Source organism: Ochotona princeps, chromosome 1, assembly GCF_030435755.1.
Source record: "Ochotona princeps isolate mOchPri1 chromosome 1, mOchPri1.hap1, whole genome shotgun sequence".
Lineage (NCBI taxonomy): Eukaryota > Metazoa > Chordata > Mammalia > Lagomorpha > Ochotonidae > Ochotona > Ochotona princeps.
Genome location: NC_080832.1, coordinates 62,077,614 through 62,094,829, shown reverse-complemented (window position 1 = coordinate 62,094,829; position 17,216 = coordinate 62,077,614).

Genomic DNA, 17,216 nt, shown 5'->3' with positions numbered 1-17,216 from the left:
ATGTACCTGAAACTTCTCAAAAATACTAACATTTACCAAGAACTTAAATCTCATCAACAATGGCAGAAGCTTGAAAAGGGACCAGAAAGAAATACAGCTCTGCTGACCCTGTGCTTGCAGTATCGTGATGAACCCTCTTCTGAAAGACTAGGTTGGGTCATAGCAGGATTCCTAATCCACAGAAACTGTGAGGTAGTAAATGTGTGCTGTTTAAAGCCTCTTAAAACTATTAACATTTAAAAAAGACATTCCAGGTGTCAAGTAAGAGTAGGAGGTTACCTTACTGACTTTGTTTAGACTATAAGGTTTAGAATAATTTCCAGGGTCAGCTAGTGAGTAGGGTGGTAATATGACCTGTCAGGAGCTGTGTACTATAGCCACACTGAAGCCATTTTGCATATAGAACTACAGGCCAGCGGAAAACCTCTGGTTGGCTAGATGCTTGGGAAAGAGGTTATGAAACTGATCACACGCCTAGCTTCAATTATTTCTAGCAATTGTTTCAGAATGTGATTTATGCTGTACCTGCCAACATCTTGTTACTTGCTACCTATACTATTGTTGATATGGTGGTTGCTCAAGAACAATTGGTCTTGAGACCAGGGCTTGCGTCCCAGTTTCTCCTTCCCTCTCTGAACCTTGGTTACTGAAAATATAAAAACCCTCAGTTGAAATCAATAAAGTGACAGCTTGATCAGACCTATTGTCTTGCTGTCCATTCTTTGTGTCTCTTGTCCCTTCATTCTCTCCTAGGTGGCTGCGACCCCCCGTTGACTGTCCTGCTGGATGGGACAATGACCAACATGGTGAGTCATGTCAACATGGATCCCTAGAACGCTCACGTTCAATGTCATAGAAGCCCATTATTCAAAGGATACAGTCCACTGCCTTTCAGCATCTTAATTTGGATTGGAACATGGAAACCAAAATTTACCTAATACCCTAGAGGGCACCCAATAGTTTGACTTCTACCTTTTCAAGTGTTCTACTGTGTCTCTCTCACTTGTTCCACTCCAACCAAATCCTAGTTATGCCATTCTCTCTCTTCTGGATCATTCCACATGTTGCTATCTCTGTAACATTTTTTTTCTGTTTCTTTCCCTGATTAACCCTCACTAATTCTAAGACACAGGCAGAGATAACACCTCCTCTAGAAATCTTTCCCACATTAAGTTCAGTGTCACTCTCTGATGCTAGCCAGTCCACTGTAAGCATTGCTACCACATTCTTTATCAGACAATGTATCACCTTTACCTGTTCTTCAAGAGGGACCACATGGCTGTGTCTTTACACACCAACACAGAGCTCAGATTCTGACAAGCTGTTGACAGCAATCACTTGATAAATGAATACATTAATGTGTGAATTAAGCCATAACTTCCGTATGGAACCTCCACATCTATAATGTGAACTCTCATCACAGTTCCATATTTTCAACCAACAGAAGCTGCACATGTCTACTTTGGTATACCACTGTCACTTCAAAATTCAAACACCTAAAAATAAATTGTCATCTTCACTCCAAAACAAGCTTCTCTTCTGTCATCTCAATTTCTATTTCTGATACCAGCATTCTATCAATCAAGCCTCCTCAAAGCTTTCAAATCATCCAGGGTTGCTTCTTGCCTTAATCCTACAAAGGAAGTCTTTCTGAAATCCAATTCATTCCTTTTTCTTGTTATCTGCCTTTCTTGTGTACCCAATGGTTCCCATCAGAGCCTTTCACATTCAGTGCTGAAATGGTCTCCTTGCTGATTCCTCAGGACTGTTCTCTGTGCTATCTATGTAAGACAGAACTTGTAAATTCTTTCTAACTTACTACCTTCATTTCACCATCTCTTCATAAAACAATCTGCAATCTCTGCCCTCTAAGAAGAAAATTTTTGCAACACTTAAATCTGTTCTTCACTCCACCTACTACAAATGTACTACAGATGAACTTCTTGAGACAGAAATCCAGGTGTCTGTGTCTACTTATTATCTAGGAATGATTAACACAGGTAGACCTTAGGAGATATTAGTTAAACATATAAACCTGATGGTTGCCTTCATTTCTCTGGGCTGTCTACCCTTCTAAAAGTCATTAACCTGCCTTTCCAACAGCACTGCCATTTTTCACATCACAAAATCTTCAGTTTAAATTGATGAGTCTTCCAACTTCTGAAGGATTTCCTTACATGGTTACTTTAGGCCTCTGCAACATATTTTTTTAAATCTCCTGTCTAGAAACCCTGGAGTCTCTTCTGTACCATCAGAAGCCATGACCATCTTTCAAATCACAGCCTCTGAATCAAGAGAGAAAGGCAAAAAGAGAAAGAGAAAGAGAAAGAGAGAGTCTCAAGATTGTCAGGAAATCCCACCTTAAGTAGACAGTGAGTTCTTACTCCTGAATGCATGGTAAAACTAGATGCTATCCAGGAAAGAATCATAAGAGGGTAAGAGTTAACAATGACCAAAACTCTTACAGGGTCAAGAATAGTACTTGTTCCCACAGAGAGCCTGAAAAATCCTCACAATTCATACTGTGTTTGAAAGGCTTTACCTCTGTAATAGGGAATAATTAACTCTAGACTGAGCTTTGCTCAAAGCCGTCTAAAACAAAAAGGAAAAAGCATGTAACATCCATAATGCATCCCAAAATATATCCAAGATTATGTTCAGAAACAAAAAAAAATGGAACTAAATAAGTTAAAATTCACAAAATCTAAGGCAATTGTTTGTCCCAACAGTTAAGGCTCTACTTGGCAATGCTCTATCCCATATTGGAAAACCTAGATTATAGTTCTAATTCTGCTCCCCATTCCTGATAGTGCACATCATTAGAGTCAGCAGGTTTTGGCTTAATTGTTGGGTCTCTGCCACTCACTCAAGTTTCAAGATCCCATCTAATTCCTTCTAGTAACTGTGATTTCTATCCCTTAAATAATCTACTTCTATCCCCTCTATACCCATACTTCCTAGTCTGCAGTTCTCACTATTCTACATTCAAAGCAATTTAATTGAAATTACATCCATAAAAAAAGACCCTGTGATATTTACCTTTCCATGACAGATTTGTTCTACTTAACATGATATCCTCCAGTTCCATCTATCTGACTGCAAAGATTTGATCTTTTTTTAGAACTGAATAGTATCCCATTGTGTATGTACACCACATTGACATTTAACATGATTCTATTGTTGGATATTGTGAATAATATTGAAATAAACAAAGTAATGGAAGCATTTCTCTGATATGATTATCTCTTTTCCTTTGGATATACTAGCAGAGATGATATTCAAAAGTAGAACAACTGGATTACATGGAATATCTGTTTCTAATTTTGGGGAAAACTTCAAATGCCAATATTAATTGTAATTCCCAGAGTTGTAGAACATTTAAAGTGGAGTATATTCCCATTGCCTCAATTTACATAGTAAGCTATGGTAGAACAGAGTTGGAAAGCAACTAAGCCTTGAACTATTTTCAGTTGAATTTATGTTGATTCATGTTCAGGATGATGTAAACTTTTATCAAGGTCATTATAAGGATTAAATGTGATAATATATGGTAACATTTAACCATTACATAGCATGAACTCAATAAAAGAAGTTGTTGGGAAACTGAAGCCTACGAGATGAAGTTGTTTGCTCAGGATAATATAACTGTGTCATAGCAGAAATACAAGAAGGCCATCTCACCCATCTTCTGTTTCATAGTTTTACCTTCGTATGAGCTGCAGCCCACCAACTGCATTTTGCAACATCAAGCGTACTGCTTAAAAAGAAAAGTGAAACTAAGAGAACAGTAACAGCTTCAAGCAAATCCAGCTGCAGCACCAAGGAGTAACCGTTAGCATTCAAAATTCCACACAGCTGCTAAACTAGGCATTGATGTACATTTTATGCTGGAAGTATGTACATATATATATATCTATATATATATATATATAGAGAGAGAGAGAGAGAGAGAGAGATACACTAAATTACACAAACTTCAGTCAGGATTCATGTAAATAGAGGAGAGAAAGGAGGCAGTAAAACTCAGTGGTTTCTATATCCCTAGCACGGCTGTTTCATCTAAAGTTCAAAAAATTAAAGGGTCCATGAATAATTTCCAAACATCCTATGAACCCCTTGAAATCATATGAAGAAAATATGTGTGTATGCATTTCTATGTATATATGTATATATGCATGTATGTGTACATGTGTGTGTGTTGTTTTCCCAACTCTAGTTTTTCTCAAATGCTTGAAACAGTAAGTGACCCATCTGTAATATTCAGAACAGCAACTATAGGTAAAAATCTGATTTTCAGAAACAGAAACAAGTATAAAAAACATGAGAGTGTCATGTTGGAATATAGCTTAAAAATGGGATAATTTTCCTTTTGCTGAAATGTGAAATAAATCAACAAGCAATACTAAAGCAACCTCTACATTATGAAAAAAATAGGATCACCAAAAGTAGGAGTCACAACAACTGGGTTGGCATTTTTCTTTAGCTTGGGCAGTAGACAGGTTGTCAATTGAGCTAAAATAAAATTGGTTAACTTCTTGCTGCCCTAATCCTAACCGTAATTAAATCATAGTATAATCCTTGTTTATGACAGTGCAGAGTTGTCCGAAAGAGTTTTTAATGGTTCAGAGAAGCAATGGCCATTCTTGATTTCAAGCACATTTCAGGCTTTTTTTTTAATGTATGAGACTTATTCTAATTACTTGCTTGTTGTGTGGGGTAAATTCTTGAAAGGATAGGAAGAGGAAAATAACACTAAAAAAAGGTCATGATTAAAGCTTATTTTACTGAGAATAGATAGTGAAATCAAAGTTTAAAATGTTCTACAAAAAAAGTCTGCTGAAAGACTAATATTTAATGTATGGCAGCAATGCAGATATTTTGAAATGTAAATTCTAGGAACAAAAAGTGACATATTATGATAAGCAGGTGCAACAAGGGTGGAGACTGGCCCTTTGCTCTGAGACAGAATAAAAAGAAACACTCATTGGGCTTGCTGGATTTTCCTGTTTGTTTTTGTTTTGTTCTGTTTTGTTTTCAATGTAAGCTTTCATTTGGACGTGGACAAGTGCTAAAAAGTTGCAACAGTGAAAGGAAAGAGGTTGTTAAACCAAAACAAATCAGTTTCACTTGTAGCGTTAGGGAGAGTCTCTTTCACAAAAAGGAAAGAGAAAGTTGAATTCATCTCTTTGATATGTGTTTTGCTATCCAGTTCCTTGCACTTTCAATTTTCCTCCCAACCCCTTTGCTCTCATGCTTACTGTTAGAACCCTTTTTAAAATCCATTCCAATTTTCCTCTAATATTTGTGTATAATTTTTCCTCCTTTTAACTAAGCTCCTTTTGAAATGCCTCCCTTTGTGTGTCTCCAGGCAGGGGGCAGGGTCTTTGCTCTCTCTTTGGCCCAGTTTATAGGGGTTGGGGGCTTCGCTGGGAGCTCTCAGGAGAATTGTGCAAATTGCACCCGGGCTTCCGTTGGAAGAGCCACTCATCCCGGCGACCCCGTGCTGTGCCTGAGTGCATCAAGGCCATGTCAACCCCTTGATGCTGCCTCACGCTGTGATCTTCCTTTGCACTGTGTCATATGTCAGGATGGGTTTTCCCACAATGCATTCTTTAGTTCAGTGTCAGAGAAAAAGAACAAATAATGTGCTCCTGTGGCAGCCAAACATGCTACCTGCAAGGTTGGGGAGCAGGACACATTTTCCTCCTCCAGAGTGAATTCCCTCAGCCGAAGCTGTCTTTTTCTTCCCATTATTCTCTTTCTTCACCCCCACCCCGACAGCTCCCCGCCCCGCACTTCAGTTCCTCTCTCTTGCAAAGCATTTACTGCATGTTGAAGCATTCACCCGGCAAGGAAATTTAGAATTTTATACTCAATGTTTGTGAATTCATTGACCAACCTGTTTTTGCTAAATAAATTTAACAGAAGAAATAATGCATTCTGTGTTCTCTGTTTAAAAAAAAAAAGCTTAGTCATGAAACCTTGCAAAAATCTTAGGATGGACAATAGAGAAATTGTCTATAACCACATTAAAAAGATCTGTTTTCATTGCCAACTCATAAGTTTACCTTTTAAGACAATTATGAAGAAAACCTCATTTGTTGTTTAAAGTAGGCAAACTCCAGTTTTGCCACCCTTAATCTTTCTTTCTGAAAAAGGACAAATGTCTTCTCCCTGATGTCTGAATTTTAATCTTTCATATTCTCCACATGCATAGTGTGTACAGTAGTTAGAAGTGTTCATGATGACTTCTTCTACCTACTCATGACAGAAGGTAAAAAGGAAAAAAACATAAATCCTTGTAACATCTGAAATAACCGGTGGAAAATTCAGACTTCTCTGTCTCTGGAGGTTCCTTAGGATGTCCTATGAGATCAGGCAACGGTCACCTGGTGGGTAGGAGACAACTCCTTAATATCAACACTAGACGTGAATAACTTTTTTCTATTTATAGGAATATGTCCTCAAAGTATGCATAATTTTATATATACTAATATATATGAAAATGACATGGCAACAAAACATAGATAGAGCTTGCTTTTCTATAACAATTTAAAGGACAAAGAATCCTGGTAAAGGTTAAGATAAAACAATGTAAATTTCTACATTGTGCTGACTGTAATTCTGAAGTTTGCAATATGGTGTCCTACACTGAACCTTTAAAATGTACTGTACCTAAGTGGAAATCCGGTATTTTTTCCTCTAACATGAGCTGCTGAATACCTGTGCACTCAGTCCGAAGAAGCCTGCTTGCATCACTCTTCTTGCCAACCCCCCCATGAGCGCTTGGCGCTGTAGCGCGTCTTCTCATTCCAATGAAGGTGTTCTTTAAACTCCTTGGCAGGATTTATCCTCCCTTTAGCTCTGTTTCACCTCTGCCTTTGCAGGTACACAAACACACATTTACTTTTTTGGTTCTTCTCTAATTCGTAACAAGGTGAATTCTTGAACAATATGTATAATAAGGTTCATGCTTGCTTATTGAGACTTACGCTTCATCATGCTCCTAAACAGGAAAATCTCAACTCACTAATGATAAAGCTGAGTTCAAAGAATTCTTTAGAAGTGCTCTGTATAAACAATCATGAAAGAGTATTCTCTATTCCGGCAAGCCAGATTCCTGTTTTTTTCCCTATTATTAGCATGTGGCACTAGTGTGGTACTTCTGCTACAATATTCACACAGAATCGTCAACTAAATTCAATGGTTTACTTTAGGCTTCACTTTTTGCATTGTATATTCTGTAATTACATGTACTTATTTTTTATTGCTTCGTTAAGGTAGTGATTTTTGGATTCTTTTTTTGCCTGATTACAAAATGTCTCTAAAAAAAATGAACATACTACATTGATTACCACATTGTCAAAACTAAAGTAATAGCTGTTTTTCTTCTGTTTTGTCTTCTTTTCAACTTTACATGAACCTTTTTTTTCATAGAGTTATCCATTCATTTACTGAGCACCTACTGCAGTCAATCAAACAGATTCATCTGACCTGGACTGCCCTTGTGGAACTCAGGCTCAATTAGGAGGAGCAAAACATGTATAAGCAACAAGTCAGAGTTGAGAAAGAGATTAGGAAAACGTTTGTTGTGAAGTGAGTGAGTAGGAAAGGACAGGCTCTGTGTGTGAAGACAGTATTTGAATGCCTAGAAACATCAACGACATCTGAGTATGTCTGTCATGTTCAGGTGCTAGCTAAGACAATGTACTGCAAACAACGAAGATCAAAAAAATAGATTCTTATAAGACACGGAAGACTTCAGAGCTTGACTACAGGGTGAGTGAAAGGCAGGGATGGACAGGAAAGCTGAATAGTGGATTACTCACATTTATGGTGACTACACTTGGTACTTTACAGACAGGCTTATCAAAATGAAGTAATAAGACACCCTAAGTTTTTGGTAGCATGGTACTTAATTCATCACAATGGAATCAATATTTTGAGGCACATATCTCCAGGCCCCATCTGACATTCACTTTATCAGGATCTGGAGTGGACAGCTGAATAAAATTCACATTTTCAGCAAGTATGCTAGATAATTCCTGCAAATGCAAAGCATAAAAACTACTGATAATCTCTTGAGACAGCTGAGAATTCAGAACAAAAAATATTACTTAATTTCTGCAATCATTTTAATTGAATACAAAGTCCACATATTTTTAAAGATTTATTTTTACTGGAAAGGTACATTTACAGAGGGAATGATAGACAGAGTGAAAGAGCCTCCATTCACTTGTTCGCCTTCCAGATAGCCACAATGGCCAGAGATGAGCCAGTCTGAAGCCAGGAACCAGGAGCAAGATGGGAAGAGGAGCAGCCAGGACTCAAACTAGCACCCGTGTGGGATCCTGGCACTTGAAGGTGGAGGATTAGCCAGTTGAGCTATCGAACCAGGCCCACATGTTTTAAAATAAGCACATGAGTTTAAAAATTCATCTATGAGGTAAATACAACTAGTTCTACTCTCATTAGCAACATTTGCATGAATGTATAACGAACACTGTAACAAAAGCAGGCAGAGCACTCAGATACACTGCAAATATTGGAGCAAACCCTGCTGTGTATTTCTGTTATAACTATAGTCTTTATCTGTAATGATCAGCTTAGGCCTTTCCACACCTCACCTAGTTTGATGACTGACTAAAACAATGTCCTTGAAAAATACCTATTAAATGCTGATGAAACTTACTGCAACAATATTTACAGGGGAATCTTTAAATACTTGGTTAAATATTTTGAAGGTATAAAGGCTGGCATAGCTGTAAATTCTGAATGATGCAGCCATTGGGAAGAGATGTAAAATTCCATGGGACTTGGTCTGCTGCACTGCTTTATTCAGTTCTGGGTACAATCATGCAACACTTTCTCAGTCTAACAAGATAGGGAGCTCTTCCCAACTGGTTAAGCATTGAGCAGAAGAGCAGCCACGTTTTCCAGAGTTTCATTTGCTTCTTAGCTGATCCTCATCTAAAATGCAGACGTCAAGTCAATGGCCAGTCTCAAATCAAAATAACCCAACTATTATTCTGGACCATTTAGTTCAGAGCCTTAAAGATTAATCTTAAGATTTTCTGTTGAAACAATTAAAAGCCAAAGGAAAATCAAAGTTGTTTAAAAAAAATCTCCAATCCATAACTGGATAATTACCAATCAGCAAGCTTATTTCTCAACCCTAATTCCCACCTCCCACAAATACCCAAACCTGGGGTGCCCCGCATGAAGTGAGAGCTTCTGAATCATGTTAGTTTGATTATGCCTCACTGTGCTGGTCAGAGAATGGCATAAGGTCAAAATGTACCTGCCTTGAGTGGAACTGAATCTGCAAGTCATTTAGTATTTTTCGTACCACTTACTTCAACATGCAGGGCTGCCTCTTAACTGTCTTCAGTCCCTTCACAAGAATGCTTATTTTGTCATTTTCATTAAAGACATTATTACCAGGGCAGGTATTGTGTCTCACAAAGTAAACTGTGGCTTATAATGCCTACATCCCATATCAGACCACAGGTTCAAGTCCCAATTTCTTCACTTCTCATTCAGCTCTCTGCCAATGTATCCAATGTGGCAGTAAATGATGGCCTAAGCCCTTGGGCTTCTGCCAACCACATGGGGATACCTGGATGGACCTTCTGGCTCCTGGTTTCAGCCTGTCTGTTCCCAGAAGTAGCTTAAAACAAAATTGTTTCCCTGAATGTATATGTGAAGTAGAAGTCAACAGGCTTCCTTTGTCACTGTTAATATTCATAATATCTGGATAAAACAGAGTTTTGTTCATTCACATACTTCCTTCTAATATTTTTAAAATGTAAATAATTCTTTTTCAGGTACACTATATTATTTCTTTTGTCTTCATCAAGTCACTATTCTGTTTGTAAGATCAGGTCACTGTAGTGTCAGAGACATGCTCCTTTGTCCATCTTTCTTACACATCCAGAATTAATTTGGGAGGACTTGTGATGCTACATTTGTCTCCTTAGATAAAAGTCTTCTACATTTTATTCATTTGAAGTTATTTTAATGTCATATCATACTTCCCTTAGCAAAAACACTCATATCATCTAAGTGGCTATGCTAACATTCTTTGGACAAAATGTCATATACATGTTTTCTGAGCTTTATGAGTATAAATTTTGTTAAACATTATCTAGGTTTTTAGCTCTTTGTCATATTAAAACTCAGTGTGGCTTTTCCTACAGTTTTTGTTTCACAGTCCTCATTATCCTTTCTTTAAAATCAAAACAACAGACCAAAATACTTCCTTCTAAGCCAATCCACCGTAACTCCCTATGTCACACACACATATGCACATATACACACACTTTACCAGTAGATCTCCTCAAAACAAACATTCCTGAGTCAGTCCAAATCTAGGGGGTCACAGTTATGAAAGGATAGGGCCACCCTAGTTTCCTCATTGTTATTCTTCATAAACAGAGCCTAATATGTTGTGAAACAACTAAAGAATGCATCAAATTAGACTCTATACTTTGCAAGAGTTAAACTTTCATTTAAAAGTCAAATATTTTAAAGTTCCTCTGTCTGCTTTACCTTAACCATCCTCGTTGTTATTGGGACTAAAATACCTTATTCTGTAACCTCTGCATGTACAGCCAACCTTTAGGTTAGTATGTAAATTAGACATAAACAATGGAAGAAAGATGATGGACAGATACAAAGATAGCAATATGAACACACACATACACACATACAATTTCTGAAGATGCAGATTTACCCTTTCAGAAACATTTCTCTATTTTATGCTAGCAGCTGTTGATGACAAAGACAATCCAGGAGTTCATTTTAGCTTCTTTGCTTCTTTGCCCAGTCAATTCAAATTCAACACTTATATTTAATAGCAATTCAGTATGAGAGACAGAAAACGTCTCTCTATCCACCCTTGAGTTTAGAGTGGTGAAAGATAAAAAGTTATGATAGCATTATGGTTTTGAGAGAATCAGAATGCCTATTTATTTCTCTTTTGTGGAAGTGTACTTGAAAAGTAAAACATGAAACCCTGCCCCAGTGTGAGATTAAAAGCAGAGGGAGGTTTTCCTCGTAACTACAAATGATCAACACGAACAGAGCAAGTAATGATGAGTTTTTGGAAATGATAAGATTGTAGCAATCCTAAGCACTGCAAGAAATTGGCAAATTGCAAAACGACCACACACCAGAAGGAGCCACAGTGAAGCTCTAATTTTGCAGGCTCTCGGCTTCAGTAAATGGAGGCGATGCAGACGGTTAGAATACTTTTCTTCCTCCCCTAGCTGCCAGACCTTCTAAATCATGAGTTACAGCAAGTTAGCCATGTGTGGTCTTCATCTGAGGAAGGTAAAGGATAATAGCCACAGGGCAGAGGGCGTGGAGATATCTGTAAACCCATTTCTGTCGTTACTTTAAGACCCAGATTCTGTCAGCTTTATTGAATGTGGCAACTGTCAGTCGGTTATCAACATTTAACAGGGTTTGCAGAAATGACCTCCACCATTGACTAAATGGCTTCCTTTGGGACAAGGTTACAACTTCCACGGATCAGGCAACAGGGAACCAGTTTAAAGTATTGTTGCATTCATAGGTGGGTATGACTTTGGGGTACTTGGAAGCTCATGTTCATCTACTGGCGACTTAACTCCTTCACACAACTACAGACTGCAGGCTTGTGCGGTAAGTTTAGTCACCAATTGCAACACTTACATTCCATATTGAAGCACTATTTCAAGCCCCAGCTGCTCCATATCTGATCCAGCTCCCTGCTACCCTACTACCTACATCCCACCTGAGAAAGCAACAGAAGATGGCTCGGTATGGAACAGTTACTGGCTCCTAGCCTCAACCTGGCCACCAGTACCATAAAGCCATTTGGGTGGTGACCAAGTGAATAGAAGAGCTCTTTTATTCTGCCTTTACCTCTTTCTGTCAATCTACTTTTCAAATGAATAAAATAAATCTTCTTTTAAATACTGTATCCCTTTGTAATAAAGTAATTAAGACCTTAGTGCTTATACAAGGAAGTACACATTTGTTGGACTGTATGTAATTTGTAGCTCTATTAAGATTCACCCCCAACATTTTGGTAGAAGATATTTGGGATTCTTAATCACAACCATGAAAGTTCTGAATTTAAAAAGAAAACACACACACACACACACACACACACACACACACAAGCTGTAACCTCTTTGTTCGGATCAGGTTTTTTTCTAACCATTTAGTTGCTAAGGCTCTCTGCTGACAGAAGTGCTGTTGCCCACACAGTACCTTCCTGGCTTCTGTTGCTCTTAGGCCATATTCTCACACTTGGAACCTTTGTCTATGCTTCACAACACAGTTCTTTTCCCTTCCATGACCACTGGTGATCCAAACGTGACTCCACCTCATTCTTCAATTCCTGTTGACACAACAGTCATCAACTCTAGGGAAGTGAAGGATTATGGTTTCCCTTCTCTCATGAAATAGCAACTTTTGTAAAGTCTTCAGTGCTAATTACTTTAAAATATTAATTGTGTATTCCTTTTTTTGCTGCTATTAAAAAAAAGCAATTAGTTTTAACATCTTAAATATTATGAATTACAAAGTGAGCTTTACAGTAAATTTTGTGTCTAATTGGATTGCTTTCTTGTGATCATATGCCATGCTCTGGACTCTTGAAGGCATTCAGTTTTCATTGATGCATTAATTCATCAAACATTATTCCTTCCATTTTCTTAATTTTTCTTCACAAAATACCTCATTTTGCTTTATTTGGTGAATCATAAGTGATGCTTTCCAGTTGTCCAATTATTTCTTTGTAAACATTTCCAAATTGATTTATTTCCACTGATTTCCATACATTCTGATCCTTTCTATTACTCAGCATAAATTTTTCCTTCCTCTGAATGCCTGTGTTTAAATATTTCCTTCATTTGCTACATGCTTCTTTCCTTTGCAAAATAATTGTAGCTACAGTGTGTAATTATGGTTTAATCATTGCATCCATTTTGTTCAATGATCCTTTTACTAAATGGAATCACATCTTGTGTTAACACCCTTTTCAAGTGCCAGTTTTGTGTGGTCTTGCTGAGTTTTCCCCAGCAAATCATTCTTCTTTTTTGTATGCAGATGTAATTTATTTTTATGTAGATGTAATTTATTTTTTATTAATAACATTGTATTTGTGACACAGTTTCATAGGCTCTGGGATTCCCCCAACCCCTCCCCCTCCCCTCCCCCCATGGTGGATTCCTGCACCTTGCTGCAGTAGTACAGATCAAATTCAGTTGAGATTCTTTCATTGCAAGCATATACCAAGCAAAGAGTCCAGCATCTTATTGACCAGATAAATTCAACGGTTTCTTGGGGAGATCATCTCTAGTCTGAAGGTAGAGCTGGCAGAATATCATCTTCATCAATCAAAAGCCCCAATTTAACATTAACAATTTACAACATTATGGAATTAATTGACATGTTGAGTAACCAATATGTTAAAAAAAAATGCAAGTTCTTAACCACATCCTGTGACTACTTCATTGACATTTTGATATTAGTTTATATATAACCAGCTTCTATACACCTTAAAATGGCTATAGGGTACTATTCAGCTGTCTCGTGTCTATCCTTATTTTAGTATTTGGCAGTCCATATCAATGAAGCATAATTTTGCTGAACTTGGCAGATTTTAGGATAATCCAAACTGGCTTATAACTCTAGCAAGGCATATGTCAACAGTTGAGGTGTAGAACTATTTTAGCAGGGGTGTGCAGAGAAATCTTCCGTTCCCCAGTGAGGAGTATCTAATCCTAGCAAGGTATATGTGAATCCATGCTGACCGTTTCCTGTCTGGTTCTAAGCTTTCTTTATTGTTCTCTGTCTATTCTGATTCTGTTTGTTTGTTTATTTGTTTGTTTGTTTTTGGGGGGACTCTGGAGCAACCCTGATGGTCATTGCCAGAGAGGATGGAGATCCAAAGCTGGAACTGAGTAAGGACCGGAGAAAGCTCCTCTCCCGAGTCCCGAAGGAAGTTCAGCAAATCATTCTTACACAGTGAATGGTTTGAGAGGATGTGATAGCAAATCAGTTCAACAGCAAAGTGAAAACTAAATTTTAGGCATATCCCAGGTAAGAAAGAAATTACAAAGCTGAACCTATCTGCAAAATATAGAAATTGACATTCTGGAGACCCATGCAAGGTCTCACCTTTTAAGATCCATTATTTGAAGATGTATTTGAACAAAGTTTTAAAATACTGATGACTCTTGCTCATCCAATGACTGCTCATTTTAGAATTCTGCTGTGAAGAAACTTTATTGGGTTTAAATAAACATGTAATTCTCATGCTAATTTTAGTTTTTATATCACTCCAGCTTCTCTTTCAAAAAATAAATGAAAAGGGCCTGGCAAGATAGCCTAGTGGCTAAATCCTGCCCTGCATCCAGGATCTTAAATGAGTGTCAGTTGATGTCCCAGCTACTCCACTTCCGTTCTTCTTCCCTGCTTGTGGCCTGGGAAAGCAGTAGAGGATGGCCCAAAACCTGGGACCCTGCACTCATACGGGAAACCCAGAAGAAGCTCCTGCTGGCTTTGGATCAGCTCAGCTCCCCCCATTGCAACCACTTAGGGAAGGAACCAGAGGACAGAAGATCTTTCTCTCTGTTCCTTTTCTCTGTGGCTCTGCCTTTCCGATAAAAAATAAAAACAAATCTTTTAAATAGGTGAATGAAAAAAAGCAGAATATAAAGCAATTGATATTTAGAAGAGTCTTTATTAGCAATCTTTATTTTGAAGCTCTGTTTTGCTGCACCATCTGCTGTAAGCTGCACATGGACCATCACCTTTAATCTGCAGACAAAATAATGTAAGTCCCATTATATCCTCATTTACAGATGAGCTAACAGTTTTGTAAAAAGTTAAATGGCTTCCCAAGTCATATAGCTATTATGATAATAGCACCAATAAATGACCCTATTCAAACCTAGGCTGATGAGGTCTGTGAACTTTGGGGTTATTTAAGTTAAAATATCATTTCCAAGGATCAGTATGTGGAAAATCAGAACCTATTACCTTAAAATCACCAAGACTTAAGGAATTCATCTTCTATGCACATTTCAGTTTCCTACATACTCAGAATGGCTTTGGTAAGTTCACAAGACGGAAACCAAACTTGATAACTTAAAAAAATTTCTGGTCTTAAAATTATTATTGACATCACAGAGTATTGCATTATCGTTTTGTAATTGAAATGTGACTATGTAATTATTATACTACAAGAAAGCGGCATCATTTGATGGGCTTTAAACCAGCCATTTTCTGTGTCACCAATGATCCAAAAAGTATCATGTGGAAGCATGTATCTGTATATTTAAATGTAATACTTTATTTTATATATGACAAGCACAATTTATTAGTCTGCATGTCTTTAAAGGACATGGGAGTTTACTACTGTCATGAAGTGCACGTTGTGTAACTTTTCATATGATCTAAATGTAAATTATTTTCAGATAGTTCAATTCTTGTTTGAGAAGTCATTATGTGTGTCACAGAGTTGTCTCTGCCCAAAGAATGTAAAAGCAAGAGCATTTAAACCCAGAAAGACTCCATTTAGCATATTTAGCATATTTCTTTGGATTTTTAGTGTCTTGGGTTTACGGTACAAACTAATAGTTTCATTGCACAAAGAATCTCCTACTTCTGAAAGACTATATATTGTAACAACGTTGGGAAAATCAGTCCGGGGTTGATATGGGAGGTAGAAATCCCAGTCTCTACAAAATTATACCATAAAATTCAAAAATTCAAATAAAAATTTAACAAAAAATAAAATTAGATTAAATTAAAAATTTTTTAAAGAATCTCAGTTACATCAATTAATGACAGACCTAGGAACTCAAAAGACGTTTAATTGTGTATGCACATATGCACTATATATCATCCAAAAAATGAAAGGAAGTGAAAGGTTTAAGCTCCGTTACTTCAGCAAACAGTAAAAGAGTTCATATTTACTTGTAATCTGGCTTCCCATAAAACTTTCAACAGTAGAATAAATACCTGAGTTCTCCCTGTCTTTATTTCAATTTACTTGTATCCCTGTGGGTACCTTTCCATTGCTCCAGACAGAACACCAGTGGTATTAATAGGAGTTGAGTGCCTAATTTCCTACATGCTGCATATAAAAGCAACTTTCTGTGTCAGGCTGCAGAAGTACAATATAGAAGAAATAAACACTGGTTTTATATGGAATCTCTCATATACAAATTATCCCAAAGAGCTTTACAAGCAATGAATTCAATACTGGTAGTACAGAGATGGTATAAGCAAATGGGGCATGCATTGAGCATTCAGCAATAATTCAACCAAAGAGTCCTCTTTAGAATGTCAAAAAGTACATTTCCTTGCAAGTACTTTTTCCCAAAACAAAGTGTATTGTCCATGAAGATTGCTGTCTTTCACAGACCTTTACTCAATACAGAAAAATAAAATTTCCTTATTTGAGGGATTGATATAATAACTTGCACAAGAATTACACTGAGTGAAATACGCGAGTTTCAGAAGACAAATGTTTTCTCTGATGTGTAGTAGTTAATGTAGAATACCAAAAATGAACGAAATAGGAATGTTGTGATGTGATTGTTGTTTTTAGCCATTGTTTATATTCTGTGGAACTGTGGTCTTTTATATTTTATTCATTAAATGTTATGCTTAATGCTATAATAAGCCTGTGATTATAGTGTTGAATGAATTGTGTCTTTTTGTAAAAATTAAAGAAAAAGATTTAAAAAGAGGAGAATTGATTGAGGGAAGAGAAGGAAGTATGATCATCTTCTTAGAATTACACCTATAAAATACATGAAATCAGTACTCTTAATATTAATAAATTTTAATTAAAAAAACAACTTCCAAGTGGAAGTATGATGTGCAAAAGTTAAAGAAGTTTGCTTAGTGCCAGATTCTAGATCCATTTATTAAAGATTGCTGTTTGTTAGGGTTTAAATATGAGCCATCACACCTACCTTCATCCTCACTGTACACACACACACACACACACACACACACACCTCTCTTAAAAAGAAAACATCCGGAATATCCAGAGGATGAAGCTTTTGATATTTAACTCGCACTCTACATTTTTCCTGCCCTCATTCCCGTGTCATTCATTGTATTTCAATACATATGTGTATTGCTCATCAAATTAACAACATAAGAAGTTATCTTTTTTGCCCTTGACTGATAGCATCCATCCA